Here is a 14,023-nt window from a genome sequence, read left to right on the forward strand (position 1 = left end):
CCCATGGTTACATATCTTTGAGAGTTAAGTATATATGTTTCATATGGTTCTAACTCCTAGATAGATTTCCTTTCCTTTGTTTTTGATAAAGACAAGTAGGTTTTACATGGACTTGAAACCAAAAGTTTTACAAAAACTGGTCATCAGCCAAACAAATAGAAACCAATAGCAAAATAGGGGAGCACCCCAGAACAGACATGAAAGCAAAAAGAGACAAAGACAGAAAAACATAAGCACTTAAATAAGAGAGTGCACCAGATCCTTGTTCTTCTAGATGGTAATCTTGTTGATTTTCTCCAATTCCTCCATAATAAACTTGGAGGTGCCCTTATTGCTACTCCTGCTTCTGGTCTTGGAACTAGGGCCTGTGGTTTTGTTGCCACCAACAATATTTTCTTCACCTCCAAGATCTTTCTCGGGATCACTGTGAATGGATCTGTACTCTGCAACCATGACATTGATCTTTTTTATCCCCTCCATACTATTATCCATGGCCTCCTTACTTATGTAGACCAGGTTCTTGAGGTTTTTCTTTATCTTCACCATAGACTATTCAACCTTTTCAATTATTTTTTCATCATTACATTTCATAACCTCGAAATATTGGGAGAGATTTTGGGTCATGATCATGAGCTTCTCAGATTTGCTGGGCTCTAGTAAAGCTGTGAAGATATCTATTATCTCCTTAATCCCCTCTTTGAGGGTATCAATTTCCTTCTCCACCCACTTCCAACAACTCTCCTATCTTCTGGTTGCTTCCATCACTAGGTTCATCAGAGTACTATTCTTCTTTAACCCACTGTCTACTTCTTTAGGAAGAGTCCTCATCTTTTCCTTCATGACATTAAGAGGAATGAACAATTTGATTTCCTGGTCCAAAGTCTTGGGACCATAGTCCTTAGCTACAAGCTACTTCTTTTTAGAAATCAGCTTGTCGGTAGATTTATATTTGTTGGCCACCCATCTAGGGGGATTCTTGCTTTTAAAAGTACCAGGGGTGACCAACATCTCACCTTCTTCAAACAGCTTATAATTAGGGTCATCAAAAGGTTTGGCACTCCCACTATCCTCCATTTCCATATCCGAATAAGAGACTTCCTGAATATTAGTGTGAGGGATTTGGCTTTTCTTAGAGAGAGAGGGCACAACTTCATGGGTCTTAGCATACTCCAATATGAGCACAATAAGCCTTTCATGGAGGACCAAATTATTTGGATTCTCCACATGTTTTCCAAGACTATTCTCCAAAGAAGAGGCCGGATAGAAAGGAATAGAAATGACGTTTCCATGCCTAAAGTGATTCAAAATGGTAAAATGGTAAGAAAAGATACTGGCATATTTGCCATCAAGTGTAATATACCTCATGATGAATTTGACCATATCCACCCAAGGAGCCATAAGATCCTTCCCGTTGTAGCCACCATCAGCCATTTTGTTAACTCTTGAACGCTCCTTGTCTTTGTCGAAAAATTTTGCCATGTCTTCCTCCCCTATTTTCTTGACTCTGTAGAACCTTCTACCATTCATCGCTAGACCTATAACCGTAGCCTCCAGGGTTTCATGCAATTGGAATTCAACACCATAAGCCCCCAAAACCCCTTTATTCCACCCATTGACAAACATTTTCGTGAGCATAGGAGAAGGGCCATGGAGTCTTTCCAAGAAGAGGACAATTCCCCCTTCAACAATTTCCTGCCACACCTCCTTATTTTTCTTCTATTTCTCAAAAGTGGGTTGTTCTTGCCCATCCTTGTCCCCACCCATAATGATCTGGGTCACCAAACAAAAGTAGGAAATGGGCCACACCAGAGAAGTCTCCGAACAGTAGCAAGAAATGGGCCACACAATAAGACAGAATATATAGGCACAAAGAAAGTTTCTAGATCTTCAAATAGGGAAATCAAAAAGCACTTGTTTCCCCAACAACTTAATCAAATCATAATTAAAATTCATTGATTACCACAAGTGGAAGGAATCATCACAAGCTAGATCACACAATTTTTATGGGAAAGAGTCCCTAATGCTCCACCATTTAGCCACCACGTAGCCCACCGCCATATTGGCTAGTAAATCTGTCGCTTTATTGCCTTCCTAAAAGACGTGCAAAATTTTGAATTCATCCATCTCTTCTATCATTATCCCAACAATCCTTGATTAGGTTGGCAATAGTCCATCTAGGATCCATACACCCATTCAAGCAATTGACAATGTTTAGTGTCAGATTCTAGCTAGACCTTTCTAAAACCTTACCTTTTAGCCATGTGTAACCCAAAGTGGGTAGTGCTGGCCTCTACAAAGTGGTTGGAATGGGTTCCTTAAAGGGAGTGCCACTACAAAAAATAGCATAACCATATGATTCCTAGCCACTCCCCCGCACCTAGCCGGCCCAGGATTCCCTTTGACCACCCCATCCACATTGATTTTGATCCATCCCATTGGGGGGATGCCAAAGAACATTTTATCTGCACTGCTTTATTTTGTGCACCAAAATGGCAATATTCCAGTCAATTTGCCACCATTTGATAGTATCCCATTCCTCCTAGAGAGTAGGGAGGGGATGGTCATTCCTTCTACTAGGGCAGGAGTTAATAAAATTCTCCTTAATAGAATTACAAATTCTAATAGCCACAAGCACATAAGATTCCAAATCTCTAAAGACTCTATTATTTCTTTCTTTCCAAATACCCCAAGCAATATGAGGAAGAGACATATTCCAGAGGACTCCCAAAGCCTGATTGTCAAAGAGGCACTTTCATTCAAACCACAACCTTTGAACAGAATCAGGGAAGACACAATTAGTGTTCTAGATATCAAGGAAGAAATTACAGATGTTCATGGGAAAAGAGCAATGCAGCAGTAGATGACCATTATTTTCATCTGCTTCTTTGCAAAGGAAGCATATATTAGTAAGAGGAATACCTCTTTTGCAAATATTTTCAATGGTAGAAATCTTACCTTGCATAATCAGCCAAAAAAAGATGTTAATTTTCAAAGATAAGAGCTTATTCCAAATACCAGCCCAGAGGGGGGGGGGAAGTTTATAGAAAATGAACTTGTAAGCATCGACAACCTTGAATTTCCCAGAAGAGGTGAAATTCTAGAACACTTCATCCTCCACATGAGAGAGGGGGATATGTATACAATTCAACCATGGTTGCAAAGGTATCAAAGCATTATCCACATAATTGAGATCTAACAAGGCTCCATCTCTAATATAATTAGCCACCCAGGAGCCAATTTTTTTGAGCCATAATTGTTTGAAAGGAGGAACCCAAACAAAATTTGATAGGGGGCTATCACTAGTCCACCAGTCCTCCCAAAACCCGATTTTGGTACCATTCCCTAGCACCCATCTACAACCATGCAAAATAACTTTGGAGGAGCCAAAGAAATTTCTCCATAAATCAAAGATAGAGTTGGGAAGGTCATAAGATTCTAGAGTGTTTTTGATATCTTGAATGTGGTATTTATGTTTATATCAATCCAATCATTATTCTCTTTGAGACATCTCCACAGTTGCTTGCCCATCAGGGCTTTATTGAAATCTCAGATTTCTAATGTCTAGCCCCCCATGGACTTGGGAAGGAAAACCTAATTCCAGGCCACAAGATGTAATCTATTCTTAATTTGAGTCCCTGTTCACAATTTTGGTTTTTGAATTCTTTCCAGTTTATCAGCAATTTTGGTGAGGATTTCAAATAAAATCATAGCACAAACTGGGAGGCTTTGTAGTGAATCTTTGAGTAGCTGGATCTTACCAACTTAGCTTAACAAAGCACCTTTCTACCTAGCCAACTTATTTTGGAATCTATAAATAAGGTTCGCCCAAAAGGAATTTGGGGGAGGACAATGGCAAAGGGGAAGACCTAAATAAGAGTTAGGCAAAATTCCAATTTTACATCCTAGAATCGATGCAATCTTCTTTAAGAAAAAAATTGAACTTCTAGCCAGGGTAATTTTTTGCCAGTGCCTTGTTCATAAGTATCCCAAGTCTTTTTTAAATTCTTAGCTTCTTCAACCAAACTTTCCCCCATCAACAAAGTATCATCCACAAATTATTGGTGAGAGCATGAAGAGGCTTGAGAGGAGGGTCGTAAGCCCATAATATTACCTTTTCTAACTTCCCTCTAGATAATTTTACTGAGAGATTCACTCATCAGAATGAAAAGGAGAGAAGATAGAGGATCCCCCTACCTAATGCTCCTCAATGCAGAGAAGAAACTAAAGGAAACTCCATGAATCAAGACTAAACATTTGGGAGTGGACACACATTGTTCAATAATCTGGATGAATTTATCTCCAAATCCAAATGCCCTAAGGATTCTGAAAATAAAACTCCAACTAACTCTATCAAAAGCTTTCAACAGGTCCAATTTCAAAAGAAAAAAAATGGGTTTTTTATTGATAGATAAGGAGTAAATGTTCTCATGTACTACAATAACTAAATCCAACATTTGTCTCCTAGGAACAAACCCATTCTCATGTTTTGAAATTAAGGAAGGGAGGAAATTCTTAAGTTTGAGCACCAGGATTTTGGTGAAAATTTTATAGATATAATTGCAAAGACTAATAGGTCTAAAATCCTGAAAAGAGAAGGCATCAATTTTCTTGTGAATGAGGACAAAGAAGGTGGCATTTATCTCCTTCAGGAGAGAGTGGGACCCAAAAAACTCTTGTGTTGTAGCAACCACATCAGAGCATAAAATCTCCCAAAAGTTTTGAAAGAAAAACAAAGGGAAGCCATCAGGGCTAGGGACTTTGTTACCTTCAAAAGAGAAGACTGCATTGTGAACTTCATCATGAGAGGCAATTCTGGTAAGATCCAAGTTCATATCCTGAGAGACAATGTTGGGAACCTCCTACAAGATCTCATTTTGGGCTAGAGGATAAAGAGGATCATCAACTGAAAAGAGATTAGTGAAATAATTGATGGCTTCCTGGTGAATCTCTTCATACTTGTCAACCCATCTCTGGCCAACCTGAATTTTATTGATGCTATTAGCAGCCCTGTGCTTGAGGGTCATCATATGAAAAACTTAGTATTTTTGTCACCACTTTTAAGCCATAAGGCATTCATTCTTGTCAACCCATCTCTAGCCAACCTGAATTTTATTGATTCTATTAGCGGCCCTGTGCTTGAGGGTCATCATATGAATAAAATTAGTATTTTTGTCACCACTTTTAAGCCCAAAGGCTCTAGATCTTTGCTTCCATAATTCCTCCTCTTTGGAAATAATATCATGTAGTTTATTTAAAATCTCAATTTTTTTGTTCGAGACATCATTATCAAACCCAAAATCTTGGATATGCTTTTGAACCTCCTCAAGATCCAATTTGAGCTTATCTTTAATTTTGAAGATATTGCCAAAAGAGGACTTGCTATATCTTTGAATATTGGACTTGACATTGGATAGCTTCTTGGCAATATGAAACATGGCCATACCTTGGATATCAATATTTGACCACTCCATAATTTTATCTTGGATGTCAGGGGCCATCAACCACATTTTCTCAAATCTGAAGGGGTATGCCTTTCTTTCAGATGACGAAGTCACCAAAAGGCAAATAGGGAAGTGATTTGATCCAACTCGGGACAAGGTATTGGGTTTATAGGAAGCATTATATATCCAATCAGGAGAGACAAGGCCCCTATCTAGCTTAACCTAAATGAGATCCTCCCCACTACGTCTGCTGGACCAAGTGAACTTAGCACCAATAAGATCCAGGTCCAAAAGGCTCAAAGAATTAATCATGTTAGCCAAGTCTTGTCTACTATCAATAGAGATAGACATGCCCCCAGATTTCTCCAAGTTTTAGAGTGGGGTGTTGAATTCACCCAGAAGAACCCATTTCTCATTAGGGAAGAGTGATCTAGCATGGCAAATGGAAGACCAAAGAGATTTCCTAGAAGATCTCCCATTAGGAGTATAGATGTTGGAAATAATCCAGGAGGATCCATCTTTAAGGTTATAGAATCTAGTAGCAATGTGATTAGGAGAAGAGAGAACACCTTGCCACATAATAGTCTTTGACTCCAAAGAGTGGCTATACTGCCTGAAGCACCATCTGCATCAACACAGTGAACACCACAATATCCAAAAATCACCAATTTAATCTTTTCCACTTTACTACCAGGCATTTTAGTTTCTTGGACAAGGAAAATATTCATCTTATGATCTCTAACCAAAATGGGTAGCAAATTATGCTTATGGGGATGATTTAATCCCCTTATATTCTACAAAATAACTTTAATTTAGCAAGAGAGGGGGATCCCATCCCCATTTTTGGTAATGTTATCTGGGCTCTATTTGGAATGGAAGCCCAACTTTTCCTATCTCTACTAACCGCATTGGGTGCCCTTGCCACCCCCCTTGAATCTGACCCACAATCCGCTTTTTGTATGTTTCAGGTTAAAACCCCCAGGAGACAGAAGTATTTTGGCCAATAGGGGAGTTCCTTCTTCTATTTTTAGGTTTGACCTCAAGAAAAGGTCCATAGTCCTGTATGAATGATTCCACTGTGGTCAAGATCAAGGGTTTCACCTCAATAGAGTTATCCATACCAATGACCAGATGAATGGGAATATCCTAGACAAATCCAATAGCATTAATAATAATCTCTTCTTTATAAGGAGCATCCACAATAGTGGACTCCCCAATATTATCCATAAGAAGCGTAGGGTTCGGGTCATGGACAGCAGGAACTTTTAAAGAGAAACCAGCTCCAGAAAAAACCCCATCCCCCACAATCAGGGAAGGGATAGAGAGATTAATAGATCCATCTAAATCATTTCTCATACATTCCAAAGGAGGATCAGAGGGCAGGTCATCCATCTTTTCTAAGAGAATCATGTCAATCCTGTTTCTCCATTCCTTCTTTGGCTTAGACAGACACTACCTAACCCAATGACCCACTTTTTTACAATGGAAACATGCGAAAGGGATGGATTCATACTCCACTTTCTATACCCATCTACCCACCTTAGAGAAAAGATCAATCTTCAAAGGCAGGTTTGAAGACTGTGTTGTTCATCAAAACTGATTAACCCAAGATCACCTATAAATCAATCTATGAGAAAGCCAATCTCAATCAATGAAACACTTCAGGGCTTGGACAATATAACATAGGATCCTAATGATCCTCCTCCACTTCAGGTTCTGCTAGACCTAGGGGGGGACACCCTTTGATGCATTGAATCAGATTCATTTACCCACATATGACAACATCAACAAAAGCAGATAGATCTCACTGGGGCTTCACAACTAGGAGGTTACTATAGATGGGCTAAATCCACATTGACATCTCCACTAAGTTGAAGCATGAGATAGATGAAAATTTTCAAAATATAACATAAAATGAAGATATTCTAATTGGATTTTAAATTGGTTTGAGAATCCCCTTGATTGCAAGATCAGTGCCTTATTTGAGGATAACAGAGTCATACATCAAACTATAGATGAAAACTTCTATTGCAAATCCATCTTCATTATTAAGCATTCCTGCATTAATGCCTTGCATGAATGCATTACTAAGATCATTCACAAAATCATCAAATCTTGAAACTATATTCCATTATTCATGATGTATTACAGAATTTAAATCCTTCCTTGAAGAATCCCTACAAAAAATCACAATTATCTCCTTGAGATAACAAATTTCATCCTCCTTGAGGATCTGATTTGAATAAAATGGAAATACAAATCTAGAGACAATCTTGTGTGAATTTATGTATGCCTTACATACACAAGAACCTGCAACTAAGAACACCTAGAACAACAATTAGACTCCATTACTCAATGAAAAGCCCTGCCCTGTACAATCTTCAAGAATACTCAGAATTGGAAACCATCAAAATCTAGAGTATTTTTCCAAATTTATGGAACCATTACAATTGAGAAGAAATGGGAATAAAAAGAGGAGGGAAAAAAAATAGATTTGCATAACACACTGCCAAGTGTCTTCTCTTCTAACTGAAATTCATTTTCCTCCTCTTTCCCATGGAACCTACTCTCAAAATATCCCACATTTGTTGAAACTAACTTCACAATTGCATTCCTCATTCCAAGAGCTTTCCGGTGATATAGAATACTTCCATATTTGGCCAAAAGTCAACCTCTGGGTGAATTAATCCTCACTATGTGCACCATCATTTAATTTTTTTGAATTTCTCCTATAGTCTGCACTATATCATTTAATTTTGATTTTTCTCTCATTTTTGGCCTAATGCCTTGCCACATGGCAGCCTCTGATTAGCTGATGGGATCCACTAGGTGCCACCTCAGATGACACCTCATCAATCTACCACATCACTTCCTCATGTACGCCACATGTGTGCTCGCTTGTCGGCCACCTCATTGCCACCTCAATGACACCTCAATGGGACCCACGAGCTAGACCTGTCTACTCACTTGTCGGCCACCTCATCGCCACCTCAGTGACACCTCTTTGGGACCCAAGAGCTGGACCTCCACCTGGACCGCCATGTCATCTTTCGCTACTTCATAGGGTTTAACCAATGTGCATCTTCGGGCTTCAAAATCATGCACGTCGTTGAATCATCTTGAACTTGCATGCTCTTTAACCCTTCGCCATTTTGCAAAGCTTAACTGGTGTGCATCTCCCTTTTGTGAAATCGCGTCGACCGTTGGATCTCCTAAACTTGCATGGTCTTTAACTCTTTTTCGCTATTTCATGATGCTTAATTCTCGCACATCTTTAACCCGTGAATCAATGCGCATCATCGAATCTCCTGCAACTTTCTCACTGGTTAAGCCATTTGTTCTCTACAAAACTCACCTACATTAGGATTTGTGCCTACGTGGGGTCCACCTGGTCGCCACTCAGCCTCCTTGATTGCCTCGGGAAGCGCACCCACACGTGTGGGGTCCGCTTGGGTGCCCAACCGGCACCATCCATCAAAAGCCTCCAAGGCTTTGACATTATGGTAGTGTGGAGCTTTGGTTATAAATATCAAAAAGTTACATTCCCCAGCCAATGTGGGATATTGCCTTTTGCTTGGCACTATGTTTCTAAGCTTTTCCCTTGAGTTTTAATGGTGTTTTCTTGAACATTTTCTGATATCTTTTCACCAGACACTGCGCAGGGAGGACATTGGCAAAGTCACATGGATTTTCAGATTTACATTTGCTGAAGATTCAATGAATGCTCCTCCATTTACGGAGGGCTGCCATTATTGCATTTGCTTGAAATTTCATTTTGTGCCTTCTTTATATTTTGGTCCTGGAATTTATGTGACATAACAACCATGATGATTGAAACAAGGCCACAGATTCTTCACCTTCCCTAGCTTTGTGAGAATGGGTGGAACAACCTCAAATAGTTTTGAAACTAGCTTAAACAAGGGATCATCAGGCATGTGCTTTAATGGAAATTCCCTTTGACATATATATCTTGGATCAATTTTATGTAGGACTTCATGACCAAAACCAGAAATGACCTGTCCACCTTTTAATGTCTTCCAAACATAATCCTTAAGTTGATCATGACTAACATCTGTACTGATTTTCTACAACAACAGATTTACTCCAGCGCAAGACTTCCTAATTTGCTAAACCATGGAGAGGCTCTACTAGGCCATTCATAATAGATGCAAATGCAAGATATGGATCTGCCAGTGGACTCCCAACCAGAAGAACTATATGAGTAATTACATTCCCTCCTTCATGATCACTGTGAATGGTAATATATAATCTCATTAATTCATGCAATTTTTCATCATCAAAACCAAGCATGTGAGCAAAATATGCACCATAATCAAGAGTCCCTTCTGGAGGAATAAATTTTCAATTCTTGAAAATCCTTCAGTATATATAAGTGGCAACAATTGGCACTTGCGCAATGAGATTTAGGGAAGCCTAACATGTTTTCCCAATACTTTGTCTTTGGGCTTCCTTTTTTAAATGCCTTTTAGAACTCGCTTCGAACCTGTCAATGGCATTTGAAGTAAAAGTTATAAATGTTGCTGCAACATTGCCTTTGATTTCAGGCCATTTACCACGCACTTTGCATTTGGTGCAGTTTGAAAACCCCCACGCAGAGGAGTCACTAGTTTTGATTTGCCAAATTTGCATTTTCTTTGAGTTTCTAAACCCTTTACCACATGCTTTGCACCACCATATTGCATTGGCTTGGAAGTTTTATATTCTTCTTCAACAAGCTCATGCAGAGGGAGAATAGGGAGGCATTCGAATTTGCAGAAGACTAAAACCCACGCCACACCACGACAGGAGGGGAAACATCTATTAATTGCATTAACTTGGGATTTTCTGCATGTTTCTCTTACCACCATGCCATGTGAACTACCAATTTGCACTTGCTAATGTTTTTATGCTTTTACAATGCCACACCCCATTCTCTATATATTGTAGCTTCTGTTTTGATGGTTCTTAGGGATTGTGAAGGGCCTGTAGAAATACAAGACATGATCAATGGAATACATACAATGCAGACCTAAGTTTCAAAACCATGACAATAGAGAGCACCAAATGCACATCATTCATGTCTTTATAGACTATGAAAAATCTATATGACAATGATCTCCTTCATTTGAGCTATATTGTCAAACCTTGATTCAAAAAACATGAAGCTACAGGTCAGGTTGGGCCCCAAAGTGGGTACGACTAAAATTTTTTCATTTTCATGCAACTAACCTCTGAAATACCTCAGGAACCTTAAACTTAACTCCAGAAATGATCGACGTCATTTTTGGATCATCAAACTGAGTTTTGCAACTTTCAGGCACCTGCGCCACATTTTTGCATTTAATCGCGAAGACGTAATTTTCAAGCTAGTCAAAAAACCTTTCTGGACCACACCATCTAACAAGTGTGTACTCTGATATAGAAGCATTAAGTCTACCAAATGGTTTCTCTAGAGGAATCCCAAGTGAAGAGATATTAATTGTCAAAAGTGACCAATTGGCTTTGTCGACACTACAGACCTGATGAAGTCAATGCGCAGGCAAATCATGATGCCTTTCTTAAAAATATCAAATGACCTCCGTAGACCCTCAAAACCAAGACATAGGTACCTTGAAGTACATATCAAAACTTAGAATAATCAGTTCAACCAAAAGTCTAACTGGGTGCAAATGGTATCCTCATGACAATAGCTACATTAATTGATATAGCAATGAAAGTATGGATCACTGAAACATATGGCCTAAGAAACCCTTTTGAAAACCAATCAAACAAATTAGCAAAGGCTTGAAACTTGAAACATAGATTTTCATTTATACCAAAAATAACCTAGAAAAAACATTTCATCATGACACTTGCTGAGGCAACTTTTACACTTATGCAAAACAGGGCTCCGACTAGGTCCTAAAGCAGGGACTTGTCAAAACATACAAACTGCAAATAGATCAAGCTTTGAAAACTGAGCAAATGGATTCATAAGGACTTGAAAATTTGCATGCTACCTCACCTTTATTCATAGAACTGAATCCATTTTGAATTTTTCCATGACAATCAACAGGGAAAAAGGTTTAAACACTCAAAGTAGGCTACTTGGTAAAATCTACATTTGCACCTAAAATGCACTTTCAGCTCACCCCTTGAAATGGGTTCCTGATAAATTGATCCAAACTAAAATCTAAAAGTTTCACATCACTTAATAGGACAAATAAATGGTGTAGGACATGCTTCCCAAGCCTTACCCCCTGAAAATCAACTGCCTCCATTTTACCCTCTCTCTAACTAGGCCACTTGAATGAGATTAGGTGCCTTTTTGAAAATGCAATATCAAAATTTTGAAGTGGGGCTCAAAACTTGACTCAAATTTAATGAGTCTCAAGAGACTGTTTGACATTGACACACAATCTGGCATCAACCAGATGTCTTTTAGCTATAGTCATTGGGTCAAATGAAATTAGCTCACCAAAACAACTTGCAATACCCACAAATATCTCTTCTCCCCATAATTCCATGGGTAAACCTGGCAATCTGACCTAGATTGGGGCTTCATTGCATTCCCAATCTTTGAGGTTAAAACCTGGTTCCCACTTTTTGAGGGCCAATGAGGCTTTTCCTAGGATCTAGGGACCTCTTGCCAAAACAGATCAAAGATCTTATTCATAGGAGAATGGAAAAGAGAAGAAGCCACCAGCCATAGCAACAACATCAATTTGACCCTTACACTTCCATTTTCTAGACACCCAGGATCCAACAGCCTCAATATTGGGATATGGTCAAATTAATTTACCCACCAAGACTAAGTTCATGTGAGCCATATTCTAATCCATAATATAGTCTGAGATAGAGATGGAGCAAGAACCATACTCCAGGTCAGCATGCATTTCTTATTGCACTCCACAAATGGAATCTTGTTGTTGGGGCCGTCAACACCACTAGGTTTGTTGGAGATGATAGATTTACCATTGGCAATATTATGCATGGTACCACCATCCCATGTATCATTTGACGCCCCATCTGAGGGACCAGGAACCAAATTGGTGGGGCGAGTCATAGGGGAATTCCCTAGACTCCCAATACGCAGGAAACCCGCACCAAGGCCATTCAAATTCAAATATGAACATTCTCTCACGTCAGCTCTTGCTCCTACTCCTAGAAAGTTTACCATCCTATTTCCCTTCCTTTGTTGGGTTGCCATGATCTCTTAGTTTTAGCTTTTGGGTTTTGTTGATTTGTCACATTTCCATTGTTTGGATGACATATATAATGCAATGATCTCTATTTAGGAGATTGGGTTGGAGATTGGATTTTTTAGAATAATGTTAGTATTTTATATATGGAAATCTCAAGAGTTAGATTAGGACTCCTAACTAAGAGGATTTAATGGAGTTGCATACTCCCAAAATTCTACTTAAATTTTTATTTATAGCCTCCACATTTAATTTTAAATTTTCATATCCACATCAACTAGTTTATTCTCTAGTTTCTATTATTTTCATTGTCATCTATTTAGTATAAATAGCATAGGATCATACCAGTAAAATGAAGGTTGTATTAGGGTTAATGTGTTGTCTATTGCACGTGTGGTTTTGATTGCACCAAAAGGTCAACCTATTAATGTTTGATACAACTACTAGACTTATAGAATCCACATGAGGTGGCTAATCCATGTCACAAACCTAAGCACTATGCTGCACAACACAAGGAGACCAAGGGCACACACCTTGAAACAATCCCCCCCAAGTGCAAGAGAGGGGTTTGAAACTATGAGAAAGCTCTGATACCGCTTTTTATAAGTGTGATTGCCTTTGCACCAAAAGATCTCAACCTGTTAATGCCCAATACAATCACTAGACTTATAGAAACCACCGAAGGTGGTTAAACCATGTCATAAACCTGCGCGATGCACAACATAGCACAAGGAGACCAGGGGTACACACCTTGCAACACTCTCCACCTTAGAAATACAATTTCATGGTTCTAATATCCTTGGAAAGTGTCCTAAGTGAAGTAGGATGTATTGAGAAAGCAATTCGTGATATTTATTTCACTAATATTTGTAATGTATTCCTAAGGGCTTATGGGTTATACTAGTAGTAGTAAAAGTGGGTCGCGAAGATAATAATTTAATATTGTTTTCCCTACTCATGGATGCCTACAATAAATATTTGATGACATGGGAAGTGAAAATGATTGATCTATGGTCTTCTCCAAGTGGGAGCATCGAAGAGGAAATAGGTATCCCTTAGTATCCATTCATTTATTACATTTAATGTAATGTTTATCTGGCAAGAATTGGTGCCTAAGTTGGATGAAAAGTATTAGAAGCTAAATTGGTGTCTTTCTAAGTTATGTAAATTCATTTTAAGGGTTGCTTTTGTGAGGAATGAAGAGGCTCCTTTGGATACATTAATTGGTAGTTTTGGAGCTCTTACCATTCTATAAATTTATCCTTTGCATGTAGATTAGACGGAGTAACTAGATTGTAGAATAGTTGAATGTAGATTTCTCTACAGAAACAAAGGTTGGATGGGAAGGATAAAGAGGTTATTCACATATAGATAGGTGCTACTATAGTGGATATAAAGAGG

At 38.7% G+C, this 14,023-nt stretch overlaps 1 pseudogene; it reads right to left on the reverse strand.

Moving 5' to 3' along the window:
* Positions 1-9,247: 9,247 nt before the first annotated feature.
* LOC131049276 (citrate synthase 4, mitochondrial-like) lies at positions 9,248-12,630 on the reverse strand (annotated as a pseudogene).
* Between the last annotated feature and the right edge of the window lie 1,393 nt (positions 12,631-14,023).

Source organism: Cryptomeria japonica, chromosome 8 (assembly GCF_030272615.1).
Source record: "Cryptomeria japonica chromosome 8, Sugi_1.0, whole genome shotgun sequence".
Lineage (NCBI taxonomy): Eukaryota > Viridiplantae > Streptophyta > Pinopsida > Cupressales > Cupressaceae > Cryptomeria > Cryptomeria japonica.